At 51.6% G+C, this 14069-nt stretch overlaps 1 protein-coding gene across 5 annotated transcripts in view; it reads right to left on the bottom strand.

The window, feature by feature from the left end:
- Positions 1–14069, bottom strand: part of DSCAML1 (DS cell adhesion molecule like 1) — a 339853-nt gene that overhangs the window by 230309 nt on the left and 95475 nt on the right. The gene's annotated exons all lie outside the window — the stretch shown is intronic.

The raw sequence follows: 14069 nt of genomic DNA on the forward strand, positions 1-14069 counted from the left end.
GCAGCCCCAACCGACCAGAGGCCCACCTCCAACTCACACATCCGGGCTGGAAATGGTTTCTTCCAAGAGAGTGCTGGCCAGTAGAGAGTACATGGGTGTCTTCCCTCCCTTTGGGGGCAACAAGGAGAATGTGCCCCTCACCCCCAGCCCCTCACCCCCAGACAACTCTGTGGCTCTTGGGACCTAAAGCTACCAAGCAGTGCACAGAGTTCTGGAGGGAATTTGACCCATGTCTGCAAGACTGGGGGTGACAGAGACAGGTCTGTGACCCTCCCAGGGAAGAGTATGAAGGCCAGAGACCGGCTGCAGCAGCCATGGAGGGAGGAGGGAGGGGAGAGGGCTGCCCTGAGGAGGCTTCTCTGTTCTTCCACCAACCATCTCCCCCGATTCTACAGATGAGGAAACTGAGGCCCAAAGAGAATAGGTGACTCGTCCAAGATCCCATTGTCATTAAATGGCTGACACAGAAATCAGACCCAGATCTGCCCCACTTCCCACCATGCCACAATATCCTTCTGTTCCCCTGGAGAGGGTGTGCCCCTTTCCTGGTCAGTCCACTCACTGATCCACTCATTCTCCCTTAGTTATTCCTTCGTCAGTCAGTAAGTGTTCATTTGTTTGACCAGTTTGTACCTTACCTGCTCCAGTAGGAATCAGAGGCACTTACAAAGACACCTGCAATATCATGAAATAGGATGGAATGAGGCAGGGCCAACATTTGAAAGACCAGGAAAGTTGCACACAGGCCAGAGCGTGGCTGGTCCCTGGGACACCCAGGCCTATCTCATTCTTAAAGCTCAGCGGTAAACTGGACTGCATGCTGGTAAGTGGTAAATGCTAAGAGCGAAGGGCCTACTGTGTGTAAAGCAGGTCTCAAGCACGCTGATTCCTTTGGATCAGAGAGATGAAAATCTGAGCTCAGTTACCCAGGACTTTATAACATCACTTCAAAGTCTGCAAAGTACCTGGATGTGCATTTCCATCTCTGAGTCTCCTAATAACGCAGTAAGAAAACGGAAGCTCGGGGAGGTGAGTGACCACCTAAGGTTGCACAGCCCACAGGTAAGAGGCCTCTGCCTCCGGGCCCTTTCCTGGAGAGCAGAGGAGTTAGGCGTGTAGACTCCAGGGCCAACTGCCTGGGCTCTTATCCTGGCTCCAACACTTCAAAGCTGTGTGACTTTGGGCAAGTTACTCAGCCTCTCCAACTCTCAGTTGCCCCATATATAAAATGGGATAAATACGGCACACATCTCATAAGTGGGCGCTGCACCTAAACCTTCTGGCTCATACAAGGTATCAAACACACATTAGCTACCGGTTTTTTATCACACAGCTGGTAGTCTCCTGTCCCTGACCCCCATCAAGGTCCCAATACTGGCTTTAAAGGACATAGAAGGGTAGACACAATGCAAGATATATACGTGCTGCTGACCTCCTCAAGCCAGACAACAGTGATTTTCGTTTCCATACCTTGCCTTCCCTCCTTGGGAATGGAGACCAAAGAATAACCCTTAGGAGCATTTGCCCTCCTAGTAAGGTCATCCCAACCATCAAGCTCTTTCTCCTCACCCAAGGATGTACCACTTCCAAAAGGGGTGGGGCCTCGCCAAAGCCCATTGCCCATGCGTCGATCAAAAGGACCATGGCAGGGTTTGCACACGGGAAGAAGAGAAGAGGAACGGATCACACACAAAGTTTTGTACTGATCTTTGCATTTTCCTTCTCCCTCCCCACCTCGCCTCCCACCGGCGGCCTCCCTGCCTGCCAGCAGGGCTGGTTCACAACCTACCTCTCCCTCCCACACAGAAGGTAGGAAACCCATCCGTGCTTGTTTTTAGCTGGGAACAAACTGTTCGCACATTTCATTAACCAAAAAAAGAGAGAGGGGGTGTGTGGGGTGAAGATGCTGGCGGATCGAAGCCATTTAATGAACTTATATGCAGAGTCCTGGAATTAACAAGGCGCAGAGGGCGGGGAGCGGAGTTTCATTAAGAAAAGACAAGGCCAGGTTTGGAAGAGGTGGCCCATTCTGTCTCTCTGCTGGTGTTTCCTGTGATGATAAGACGTGTCTGTGTGATTTAAAATGTATTGCTGAGTGTTAAACATTTTTAGTCGATGACGTGAAATTGAAAGGTATTTCTGTGTCTGCTTGAGAACAAATGGAAAGCTGGGCGTTCAGGGGCATCTGACCTCTGTCTTCAGAGACGGCCGGCGGTGGCCAAGCTCTCAGACCCTTAGCCGAAGGGTGGGGTCAGAGTTCACTTGCCTCATTGTAGTTCCTCAGGGGGAAGAAGGCTCCGAAGTCCCCTCATGAAGAAGCCAAGGCGGGCCCCAGCGGAGGTCAGGGCCAGTCTGGCCAGTGCTCTGAGCCTGTCGTGGGAAAACCTGGTGACAGTGGAGGTCTCCTGTCGGGAGGCAGGCATCTGGCGATCCCCAGGTGGCTTCCCTCAGGCCTCTCAACACTGACTGGCATTGGGTCATAGAGTGAGCGAGATAATGGTGGGGGAAATTGTAGGAGCTAGGACTTTAGAGCTGGAAGGAATCTTAGAGCTCGTCTAGTCAGGCCTTTTCCTTTTCTAGTTGAGGGAAGTAAAGCTCAGAGAGGCTGTGTGACTTATCCAAGGTCACACAGAAAATGAATGGCCAGAACTGGAATCCAGGCCTCCTGGTTCCCAGGCAAGTGCAATGTTCATGACCCCACTTCCCCTTCATCTCCACCCCTTTTCCCCACCTTTTCTGGTCAGGTCAACATGAGCATGGACACCAGGGTCGTGGGCAGGACTTGCAGAGCTGGACCCAGGCCGAGTGATGGGGCATGTATGACCCCAAGGAGGCCTTGAGGCCCATTGCCTCCAGCTAACAGGGCCTGTGGTAGGATGCAAGGCCTGCTAGCTGAAGCGATGAGGCTTCTGGATGGGCACCTACAGATGTTCTGGAAAAGCCCAAAGCTTTGCTTTCTCTCCCTGGGGCTGTTGTGAGCTCTGAGACCCCGAGAGGAGACGGAAAGCTCTCTTACCTCTGGGTGACTCTGGGCAACAACTTCACCCCTGCGAGACTTTCCTTATCTGCAGCCTGCCCTGTCTGACTCCTAAGGGTGCGGTGAGGTAAGTCATGGATTGGAAAGTCTGGAAAGTTGTCCAGTCCTGGCGTTGTGAAGGGGGATGACGACGGCCACGGTGGTATGATGACTACCCACAGGCAGCGAGGGTGGACGCTTAGCTTCCACCTCACTTCAAGTTTACTTTGGGAGAGCGGGACCTGGGGAGAGCCCCGGCCCTGTGGATGAACTCTGAGCGCCTTCCTCCAGGCTGCTGGGAGCTTTCTGCTGGTGGACCCTCTGCCTGCAGCTGCACCTGTCCTACCGGTCGACCTGCATTCCCTGGCTGAACCCAAGCAATGGCTCCTTGGGACAGGCCTGAGAGTAGAGAATCTGAGACCCAGAATTGAGGTCCCAGGCTCACCCTACCCCCCAGGGAGGGGAGCCCAGCTCCTGGCCCGAGACCTGCAAGGCAGACAGAGCTGAGTCTGACTTTGACCAGCCGTCTGGAGTGGGGGGAAGGGGGCCTGGGCCTGGCCGGATCCCCCCTTGGCTTAGAGTTCAGGCACTGGAGGAAACCCCCAGTCCTGACCTGTGCTGCACACTGGCAGAGGGCAGTGACAGCAACCCCACTGCCCTCCGTGAGCATCAGGTGTGAGCAGCTTGCAGAGCACACCACCGTGCATAATTGGACTCCCTGTGCACAAGAAGTAACTGGGTCTGATCATGCACCGGCCGAGTCAAGACCAGAACATAGTCTAGAGGGGTCATTTTACCAGCCTCCCCACTCTGGGTCCTCACCCCTCTCTGCAGAGTCCCCATTATTAGCCCCTCTGAAACCTGGTGTCTCCTTCTTGAGCACAGTTCTCCTCTCACTGGTTGTGGCCAGTTCAGTCATACCCAGGTGCAATGATGGTAAAGCGCTCAGACATCCTTTCCTGGGTGCACTTGAGTGGAAAGGGGATCCAGAGTTTTAAGGAAGAGTCAGGCATATACCTGGATGTGGAAGAAAGAAGCAGGGTGGTCACCAAGACCCCCAGGGCCTCTGAAATCTAACCACAGAGACAAAGACCACCCTGGCCAATGGATGAAGCTCATCACTGCACCCTCTACAAGCCTGATGGACATGATATTCATGTGATGATGAGGACAATCCATATTGACTTAGCTCATTCTTTTCAAAGAGTCTTTATGCTTTGGCTCCAAGAATGAATGATTCAGGCACAGAGTGGGAAAGTGGATGGTGTCGCACTGAATGTATCTTTCATTCTTTAAGATTCCAAGACTCTGTGAAGGGGAAGCTGACTGTGAATAGTCTCTTATGGACCCCATTTCTCCAGAGGCTACATGCACGGGGGTGCCTGAAGTCACACAGGATGTGGACCAGCGAGAAGAAGGCCAAGGCCTGGATGTGGAGGAAGATATAAGGAGGAGGAGAGAAAGGAGGCAAAGGGGAAGATGCCAGCGGGGGAGGAGGAAAGCCAGAGTCTGCAGTTAAAGAAAGCAAAGGAGGAGGGAGAGGTCAGGGGCTATGTGGATTTGGGGGCCAATCCGCGTTTGCATCCCCAATTCCTCTGTGGCACTTTGTTCCAGAAATCATTTCCTGAGCGTCTACTGTGCGCCCAGCAGCGTATGGTACATGGAACACGCCCCCAAACCCTGGGAGGTGAACACCACCATTTCGTCTGAAAAGTGAAGAAATCAAAGCTGAGAAGAGTGGTCTCTCTAGGCTGCAAGGGAAGAAATCAAGACTCTGAAGAAGTAAAACTGTCCGGGGCAGCTTAACAGACAGCAGGTGTCCTGTGTTCCCATACAGAAGGCCCCCAGGGACCTCAGGAGAATGAAGGCTGGATGGCCTGGGCCTCAGATCTGATCATGGTTATCCTCATAGCCAGATAGGCCATGTGGCCCAAGTCACAGGGGGTCTCAGGGCAGCCCTGAGATGGTCCCAGTGGCTCCTCCTGCAGGCCCAGAACGAGCCCCGGCCGACCCACAGGGCTGTCGGGGGAAGGAGAAGGTCACTCTGAGGGCCCTTTGGGGACAGAAGGCCAGTGCTGGGAGAAGGGAGGGAGGAATGGAATTCTCAGCAGCAGCAACAACAGAGAAAGAAGGATGGCGTCTGGGAAGATAACGACTCAGAGTTTGCAGTCTGTCACTGAGGTGCCAACCCTAAAGGGCAAAGAGAGCAGGGACACAGTTGGCTGTGCCCATGAACCATCGAGGATGGCACCTGGTGGGTCCAGCAGCCCTCTCATCTCCAGGCTGAGGGAGTGTGGAAACTCTGCTCTCTGAGCTGGGCCCAGGCCAGGCCTGCTGTTCCCTGACAGGGGTCCTGAGCCCCAGCGGGACAATAGTTAGGAAGACACGGGGCTGGGGAGGGAGAGGAGCGGCTTTTTTCTCACCTCCTCAGCCCAACATCAGCCAAGCGGGGCAAAGAGCCACCCCCTCCCTCACAGACCTGCAGCCCCACCTTTAAGAGCAGCAGAAAGAACACAGGTCAGGAGGCAGGTGGCAGGCTTCCAGGCTGGGCTCCACCAAAGACAACCTGTGTGACCTTGGGCAAGTCCTTGAACCCCTCTGTGCCTTGTATCTGCAGCACAAGGATGATAAACGCCTGCCTTCCCTGCCTTAAAGGGCTGTGAAGAAAAGCTGTGGGAAATACTTTGAAGAGAATAAAAGCCCTAAATGAAAGGACAATCTAATCACCAGCATCTTCTTCAGATCTATTTGAAGTGCTGAGTGGTACCCCGAATTACACAAGTACCTTTTTTTCCCCCTTTTAAACCAAGGTCAAACTAACCAGGGTGGGGATTGGCTTCCCCCTGCTGGGGACCTCCAAACTCCCCATGGAAGCTGAGTACCCTTTCCAGCACTTGGTCACCACGTACCACTGGGGACACTGGCCCTCTGGAAAGATAAGACTCCAGAGTTGCACAGATCCCTTCCCGGACTAATAGCTCCCTCCTTCCTCCTTCCAGCGCCCTTGGTTTCAGCAGGTAGCCTGAGCAGGCGCTGAGTCCCGCTCTGTTCCAGGCACCATGCTTTAACCACAACTCCGGAGACAGTTGTTTTTCTCTTTCACCGATGAGGAAACCAAGACTCACAGATGCTAAGGAATTTGCAGACAAAAAGCAGTTTCAGCAGAGACAGAAATGGTTAAGGAACCAAACAAACTCAAATAAGGAGGCCTATTTGTTTTTCTGCTTTTTTGTGTTCTCTGTGTGTTTTTTGCCTATCTGTTTTGCAAAGCCTCGCTACTTGAAGTGTGCTTTACAGAACAGCCTCAGCCAGGAGCTGGTTAGAAATGCAGCATCTCAGGCCCTGCCCCAGAATGGGCTCCTTAGTAAGATCTTTGGGTGAGTTGAAGGCACATTGAAAGTCGAGAAGCATGGATGCAAAGGACAGCAGCACGTGGCGAGAAAGATTGGGTTCACTGTGAAGAAGCACTTCCTGCCAGCCGGTTATAACGTACGCTTATGGAGGGGAGGGCGGGGGTCAGGACAGAGACCCTCAGCTTGCTGAGATGCTCAGATGAGATGTGAGGGTGGGGCGATAAATAAGATGACTGCTTAAGGCTCCCTCCCGCCTTGGGAGCCATGTCCTAGGCCACTCTGGGGTCTCTCGAGGAGGAGCCAGAGGGGGTCCCCCAGGCCCCTTGAGCTTCCCTGACTGCTAGAGACTTGGATTCAAATGCAGCTGCTGCTGTCAAGAGGAGACCAGCAGGCTTAATTCACATTCTCCTGGAGGAGAGGTATTTGCATCAGAAATTACCCTGGAACTTAATTCTGTATAATGTTGCTCAGACAAACGACACCCCTGAAACTCTTTGCCAAGGCCAATAATAACATAACTGCAGAGAGAAATAACGAATAGGAGCGGAGGGGAAGGGAGAATCAAGGAGGCAGGGGGACGGGGAAGGAAAAGAGACGGGCTTCCAGCCAGAGGTGTTCTTGTCTTTACGTAAAGTCGCCAGCACAGCACCAGCACGTAGTGGGCACTCGATAGTTTTCAAAAGCCACAGACTATATTGAAAAAAACCAACGAAGTAAAACTGAAGAGAGAACTGTTCCAGACTGCTAACTAACTCTTCGATTAAGGATTAATCCACCCATCCATTTGTTCAACAGATCTACTACTAGGAGCCAGGCACAGTGCTGGGCACAGTGGTCCCTGCCCTCGTGGCCAGTTCAAGCCCTGGGCTGAGCTCACTGTGGGCAAACCCAGCAGTGGGGGGAGGAGGGGGTCCTGCCCAGGCAGCTTAAAGCCCAAGAGCAGAAGTGAGGCAGCCTGGGAAGTGACTGAAGGCCCCATGAGGCGTGCAGGCATCTAAGGGCGTCCAGATCCCTCCTTGCAGGCCTTTGGACATCTATCACATTGGATGCTGCACTGGACAATCAGGTCCTTGAGGACTGTACATGTCTCAGATTCCAGAGCCGGAAGAAGTGTTGAGATCATCCAGAGGTCTCCAAGCATCTTACAGATGGGAGAGTGAGGTTCAGAGAGGCAGTGAGCTTCGTCCAAGGTCACCAGCCAGTTAACAGCAGAGCTGGAGGAGGAACCCAGCTCCCCATCCTCGAACATGTTGTTCCACACCTCCCTGGAAGGCATGGGCCCTGGGTTCTATTCCCTGTGACAGTCAAGTCACATCTCCTGTCTGGATCTCAGTTTTGTCATCTGGAAACAGAGAGGGGGGACCTTTCGGTCGTTCTCACACTGTGCTCCACAGGGGTGCCTCAGGGCATCCCTGGAGAGAAGGGGGGTCTGGCCAGGGGGCCTCTTGACCCCCCCTGCTTCAGTTAGAGCAGCTCTCCTGTCCAATGTGCTCTTATGAAATGGTTGGTTTGAACTAAGGATTCCATGGTTAAAAGCCAAAACCAAAACAACTAGCCAAAAAAATCTCTCTAGGTTTCCTGCAAGGCAAGTATTGAGCACTTGGTGATTACATAAGGAATAGAAGACAGGGTCTCCATCCCCAAGACGTATACACTCCATTAAGGGGGAGGAAACACATGTGAACAGACCTGAAAGCCCCAGGAAGTGCCATGTAGTCCCATAATTGTCCATCCCCAGAGGAAGTCAAGCCTAGGGTGACCCAGCGCAGAGGACAATGTGTCGGGTGTGGAAGACGGGTCCTGGAGAGATGGGCCTCTCTGGAAACACACAGTGGCAGGAAGGGATGAGACTGGTGACAGGGGCCCTGGGGCTTCTGACTTCCTGCCTTTGGGGACAGACCCAGTGCCCTAAGTGCTACTGTCCGGCCATCGCCACCACCTCGCCCTCCTCCACCAACTCAACCCAATTATGCGTGTTTACATTACAGTTGCGTGTAATTCTGCCATTTACATTCAGTTGCCGGCTTCTCTGTGTGCTCATAAAATATTAACATTGGAGGGCCGCTTGTTGCAGAAATGTTTATAATTTCTCTTCCCCATTATGGGCTTATTAATGATAATAATGCCGTTTCCCTGCTTAGGAGCTGGGGCTACCGAAAGGCAATCACTCACCAGAGCTGAAATATGACAGTGGGAAGTCAGATTCCGCTCCCTGCTCGGCATTTAATCTTAATAACATTTTATCTTGGACGACAAGTGTGTGTAATGTTGTTTAAAAGCCATGACTACATCGACACTCCATGTTTGGGAAAAGGAGCGGGGGAGGGGAGGGGAGGGCCTGTCCTCTCTTCTCCGCCACCTCCTTTCCCTGGGCCTTCAGGCACAACTTTCCTTCCATGGTCTCTGGCTTCCTGGGGTGGGAGTGCCATCCCACCCACACGTGAGTCGGGCTGCAGCGGGGTGTCTGTGGGGGACCCCCCTCCACCCAACCCCCGTTCAGCATTTCCACTATAAAAGGATTTTTTTTTTTAACCTGTGAGATTGAAAAGTACTTACAAGTACATCAGCCTTTGAAAGCACAACTACCTCAAATGGGCTCTATTAAAAATAAATAAGTCCATTTTGGCTGCAAAGCTGGGCCTAAGGGAGGTGAAGACTTTGAGCTGTGTTGCAGAGGGACAAGCGGCGTTTCCTTTTCCTAAGGCGAGGTTCCTAATGATACGGTCCTTGGGCACAGCTCACTTAGCCAGGCTCTGTTCTCCATCCTGGCTTCTACCTCCTCCTCTCCTCCTGGTCCCACCCCCTGCTGTGGCCCCCTCCTGCTCTCTTTCCCAGCCTTCTTTGCACGTTTGCTAAATCAGCCCCTTTTGTCTAATTCTTGCTTGCTGTGACTGACAGCGCAGCCACTCCCCTTTTGCCTGTCACTTCCCTGCCCCCACCACCTCACTTGGCCTTGTTCTGAGATACAGTGGGTGTAGACCTTTTCTTTTAGTATATTCCTCTCTCTGAGCCCTCCCCAAAAGACATTTAGGGGAGGAAACTTCTGGAAGGATTGGTTATATTTATGGCATAGATGGTGGTGATGGTTTCATGGGTATATACTCATCTCAAAACTCATTAAGATGTATACACGAAATATCCACAGCTTTTTTGTGTCACCTCAATAATGTGGGTTTAAGAAAATGATCAATGTAATGATAAAATTATAATTATAAATTGCGTAGGTGCCTAGAACATGAATTATACTCTAAGTTCACAACAAGCATTGTTTCCTTCCTCCATTTCTAACTCATCTAATAAACTAATTTTGTTCAGCTGAGAAAAAAAGACACTTAGGATAAGACTCTGTCCATAGTAGGTGCTTGGTGACTAGATGTTGGTTAGAATTTTAAACTAAAACTACCACTTAGCTTGGAGAACAGCATTGGGCAGAGAAAGGGGAGAATTGTTTTTTCCAGTCCGGTTTTGTAAACGTGTGCAGGGTCATAGAATCATAGCAGCTAATAATTGGAAAGGACCCTCGAGATCACCTGAACCAACCTTTTCCCAAGAGCGACCCCCACTGCTTCCCTGACCGGGATCCTCCAGGCCGTGCTTGCACACCTGCAGCAACGCAGAATGTATGATTTGCATGGATGTCCTGCTGGATGGGAGACCCGACTGAAACGGTTTCCCTGCATGGAACCAAATCTGCTGACCTGCAGCTCCCACATTCTGCCCCTGGAGCTCAGGGAGCCCATCTACTTCCCCTACCACATAACAACTCTCTTTTGTATTTTCTCTAAAGGTTCTCATTTTCCCAAGTGTTCCTCATTTGAAAGGATTTCCAGACTCGTTACTGTCCTTAGTGCCTGCCTCTAACATATTCAGTTTGTCAAGTCTCTCCAAAAACGTGAGCTCAGAACTGAGGCCTGGGCTCCGATGTGGTCCGGCCAGCCCGGAGCATGATGGAAGCATCACATCCCGATTTGGAATCAAATTGTCCTGATTCAGAACAAGAACAGTCTTCGACGCCTTGCTGCGGCTGTGTTAGCAGCCAAGATGCCCTGAGATCCTCTTGTTATCAACTCAAACACATAGGCCTTTATGGCCTGAAGCTACATCAAGACAAGTTTCCCCCAGCCTGTATTTATGGAATTGATTTTTTTGGAAACCTCATTCCAAGACTTTCCTCTTATTCCTGTTAAGCGTCATCTCCTTACTTCCAGCCCATCATTCCAGCCCAAAGGTATTTCGGATCCTGATTCTGGAGTCCCACATGTCAGCTATCCCTTCTGCAGCTGTGTCATTCACTTATTTGAAAAACTCACCTTCCAGGTTTTACTCCAAAGCTTAATCAATGACTGAATGGGCAGGTCAGGGCTCAGGTCCTGCAGGAGACCACCTGACACCCCCTGTCAGGTAGACATCAGCCTGCTAAAAAGCTTTCTTTGACACCATTGCTCAGTGGGCTACAGACCCACGGAATCTAGGAAAAGCCTTGTGTCAGCAGAGGCTCTGGAACTGGGAGAATCAGACTGTGGGCCCTCTTATACTGCTCATAAACTGCGTTTCTTTGAAAAACGAGCCTTTGGGGCCTTGGTTTCTTTGCCTGTCATATGAGAGGGTTAGACTGGACGGCCCCGAGTTCTCCTCTAGCTCAACACCAGCAGACCAAGGACTGTCCTGCCCGCAGGTTTCTCAGCCTTGCCCACAGGACACGGTGAGAGACTTCATCAAAGGCCTTATTCAGGTCAAGATACCCCGTGGCTATAACGTTCTCTTCTCCTACCACACAGGGGCCTTGTGCAGACAGGAGAGTTTCCCGACCTGGGTTGTTTTGAGTGAATACAGGCTGGTTTCTAATGACCACACGTTCTTTCATGAAGGCAGTGTGGCTCAGCGTGGAGGGCGGCAGGAGCTTCCCGCCCCCTGTCAGTTTTAGTCTCTAGCTTTTTCCACTTTTTTGGCGAATTGTGATATATTTCCATCTATAATCTCCTGGCACTTGTTCTGTTTATACGTCAAAACAAAGGAAAACTCATATTTACAGAGTGCCTAAGCTGTGCTCCACACTCATGCTATCTACTTTCCCAGCAGTGCTGGGCCCTGGAGAGCCACAGCTGGGCAAAGCAAAGTCCTCGCCCCACTCAGCCAAGGACGCGTGCACTTGAACAACTCACCAGAATACGTTGTGGGAAGTGCCACGCTGCTGGTGTGAACTGAATCTGAGGAGGAGGGAGTCATCCCTCTGGCTGAGGAAAGCATCACGGGACAGATAGATCTCAAACTGCCTGCTCCAGGACAAGGGCATGGATGGATGTTTCACTTCCAGGGACTCGTGAAGAGCTCATCTGAACGAGGGCTGGGGTGAGGAGGGGGGTGGGTGGGGTGTGCAGGGAAGACGAGGCCAGGGGTCCACTGGAGCCAGGTGGTGAGTGGCCTTGAATGCCCGCAAGGACTCGAGCTTCAGCCTCTAGACGATTGGAAGTCAGGGAGTGTTCAGAGCAGAATGATAGACAGGGCTTTAGAGGGACACTTGGCAGCTGTGTAGACAATGGAGTAGAGGAGACAATACCAGAAGCACGACAATAAGACTCGGTCAAGGGAAATATTACAAGGTCTTAAAACAGAGCAGTGACAGCAGGAATGAAGGGGAAGGAAGAGTCCATCGCTATTTAGAAGGTAGACTCAACAGGACTTGGTTATCCATTAGGGTCGGGGATGAGAGAAAGACATCATAGATGACGTTTTCCATGTTTTCTAGCTTAAATGACTGGGCCGATGATGATTTTGCTAACTCGTCTCAGGAAGAAAGGAACAAGAACAGGTTTGAAGCGAGGGAGGTCAGGAGTCCATTTCGGGACATGGCAAGCATGGCGGGGGCTGGAGGTGGACGTTTCGGAGTCATCAGCGTACAGGGGACGGTTAAAACCAAGAGTGGATAAACTCACCCAGACAGCACATGTAGAACAAGAGAAGGGCGCCAAGGACAGAGCCTGGGGAGAAACCAATGCACAGGGGATAGACAGAGAAAGAAGAGCTAGTAACTCTACCCCCGGAATTGTGTAGAGGGATCCCGGGGAGAGTGGTATCCTGGACCCCAGAGGAGCAAATTTCAAATGCTGCGGTACTGAGGGGGTACCGGGAGATCCAGAGCACGAGGACCACAAGAAGCAGCATTGGAGGAGTGGTTGGGGGCAACTGCGGGACTTCCTTTGTGGTTGGAGGAGCGGGTAGTTATAATGAACCCAGGCCTAAATCCTCGCTCCACCACTCCCCGGCCGTGTCATACCACGCAAGGGCTTAATTCACTGAGCCTCAGTTACTTAAATGATAAATGGGGATAATAACAAGATCTACTTCATAGGTTGTTGTTGGGGTCAAAGATAATAATGTAAGTAAAGCACTTAGAACATGCAATAGATGCTCAATAAATGTTAATTAAAAAATCCCAAAATTTGGAGGTTTAGTGAAAGAGGAGAATAGTTTCAAAAAGAAGACTAAAAAAAATCTTTTTCTTTTGATGAGAGGATTGAAACATGGCTGAAAGCTGAGGGAAAAGAGAAAGTGAGGACAGAAAGGTTGCAGGGAAATCTCTAATGATGAAGGAAAGTCCTAGATGAAATGGGGAGATGGAAGCAAGAAACTGAGTCCAGGGTATGGCTGCTTCTGTTTTCCAGACAAACAGAGGGCTACTTCGGAGACCACAGGCAGGAGAGGTGAGCTGGGCCACACCTGGTGGGCTTCCTCTTTCCAGTGGTGGCGAGTTTTCTCCGAGAGGGACACAACTGGCTTGGGGTGTTGAGAGAGGGAAAGGCCTGGAGTGGAGTTGAGAAGAATGAAGTTGGGATTGAAGAAAAACTCCAAGGAGCCTTGTGGGGCACAGCTCAGGCTGGGAACCACACATTTATGGTGTGTTATCTGAAGATTATTTACTAAAGAGAAACAGAAGTCAGGGCGTTCCCCGCCTGTCTGGGTTTTGGGCACCCATCGCCATGGCACCCTCTTCCCAGGAGAGGCAGCGTCTGTCTTCCCCACAGCCTCTGGGGTGGGCAGTGGGCTTCTCCAGCTCACACTCATCTCACCGCCTGGCTGGGGGCGGTGGAGGGCAGGACCCACCTGCTCCTGTCTGCGCTCCCCCAGCACTCACCACAGCGCCCAGAACAGTGCCGAGGCTCCGGATGCTTAATGACATATGCTCGTTTCAGAGTTGTCTGGACTCACACGGGGGCTGGAAATGCTAATCTCCCAGAGTTATAACCAGAAGCCTAACACTGCTCAGCTCACTTCCAGCGTGTTCAATTCCTGCTCAACACCACGGAAAAGGACATCTCACACGCTCGCCCATTAATAGTACAACCTCCCTTGTCATCCGAGACAGCCGCTGGCATTTAAACAGCCTGAAAACCCCACCTCCTCCACAGAGACTTCAGGGAGCTAACATTTAACCAGAGCCTCCTCTTGGCTAGGAACCTCCTTACGCACACCACAGACAAATTGCATCTAGCTTCACAATAGCTCCGATGCTGTTAGTATAGTCTCCCTATTTTATAGACAAGGAAACAAAGACTCAGAGAGGTTAGATCACTTGTTCAAAGTCACACAGCACTGAGTTGGCAGCATCAAGGTCAAACCCAGGTTTGGCTGGCTACTGTTCCTGTTCTCAGCCGCCTGCACCCGGCCGCCTGCCCTCATGTAGCTCGTTTTCTGCAGGGATC

This window comes from Equus caballus, chromosome 7, assembly GCF_041296265.1.
Source record: "Equus caballus isolate H_3958 breed thoroughbred chromosome 7, TB-T2T, whole genome shotgun sequence".
NCBI classification, from domain to species: domain Eukaryota; kingdom Metazoa; phylum Chordata; class Mammalia; order Perissodactyla; family Equidae; genus Equus; species Equus caballus.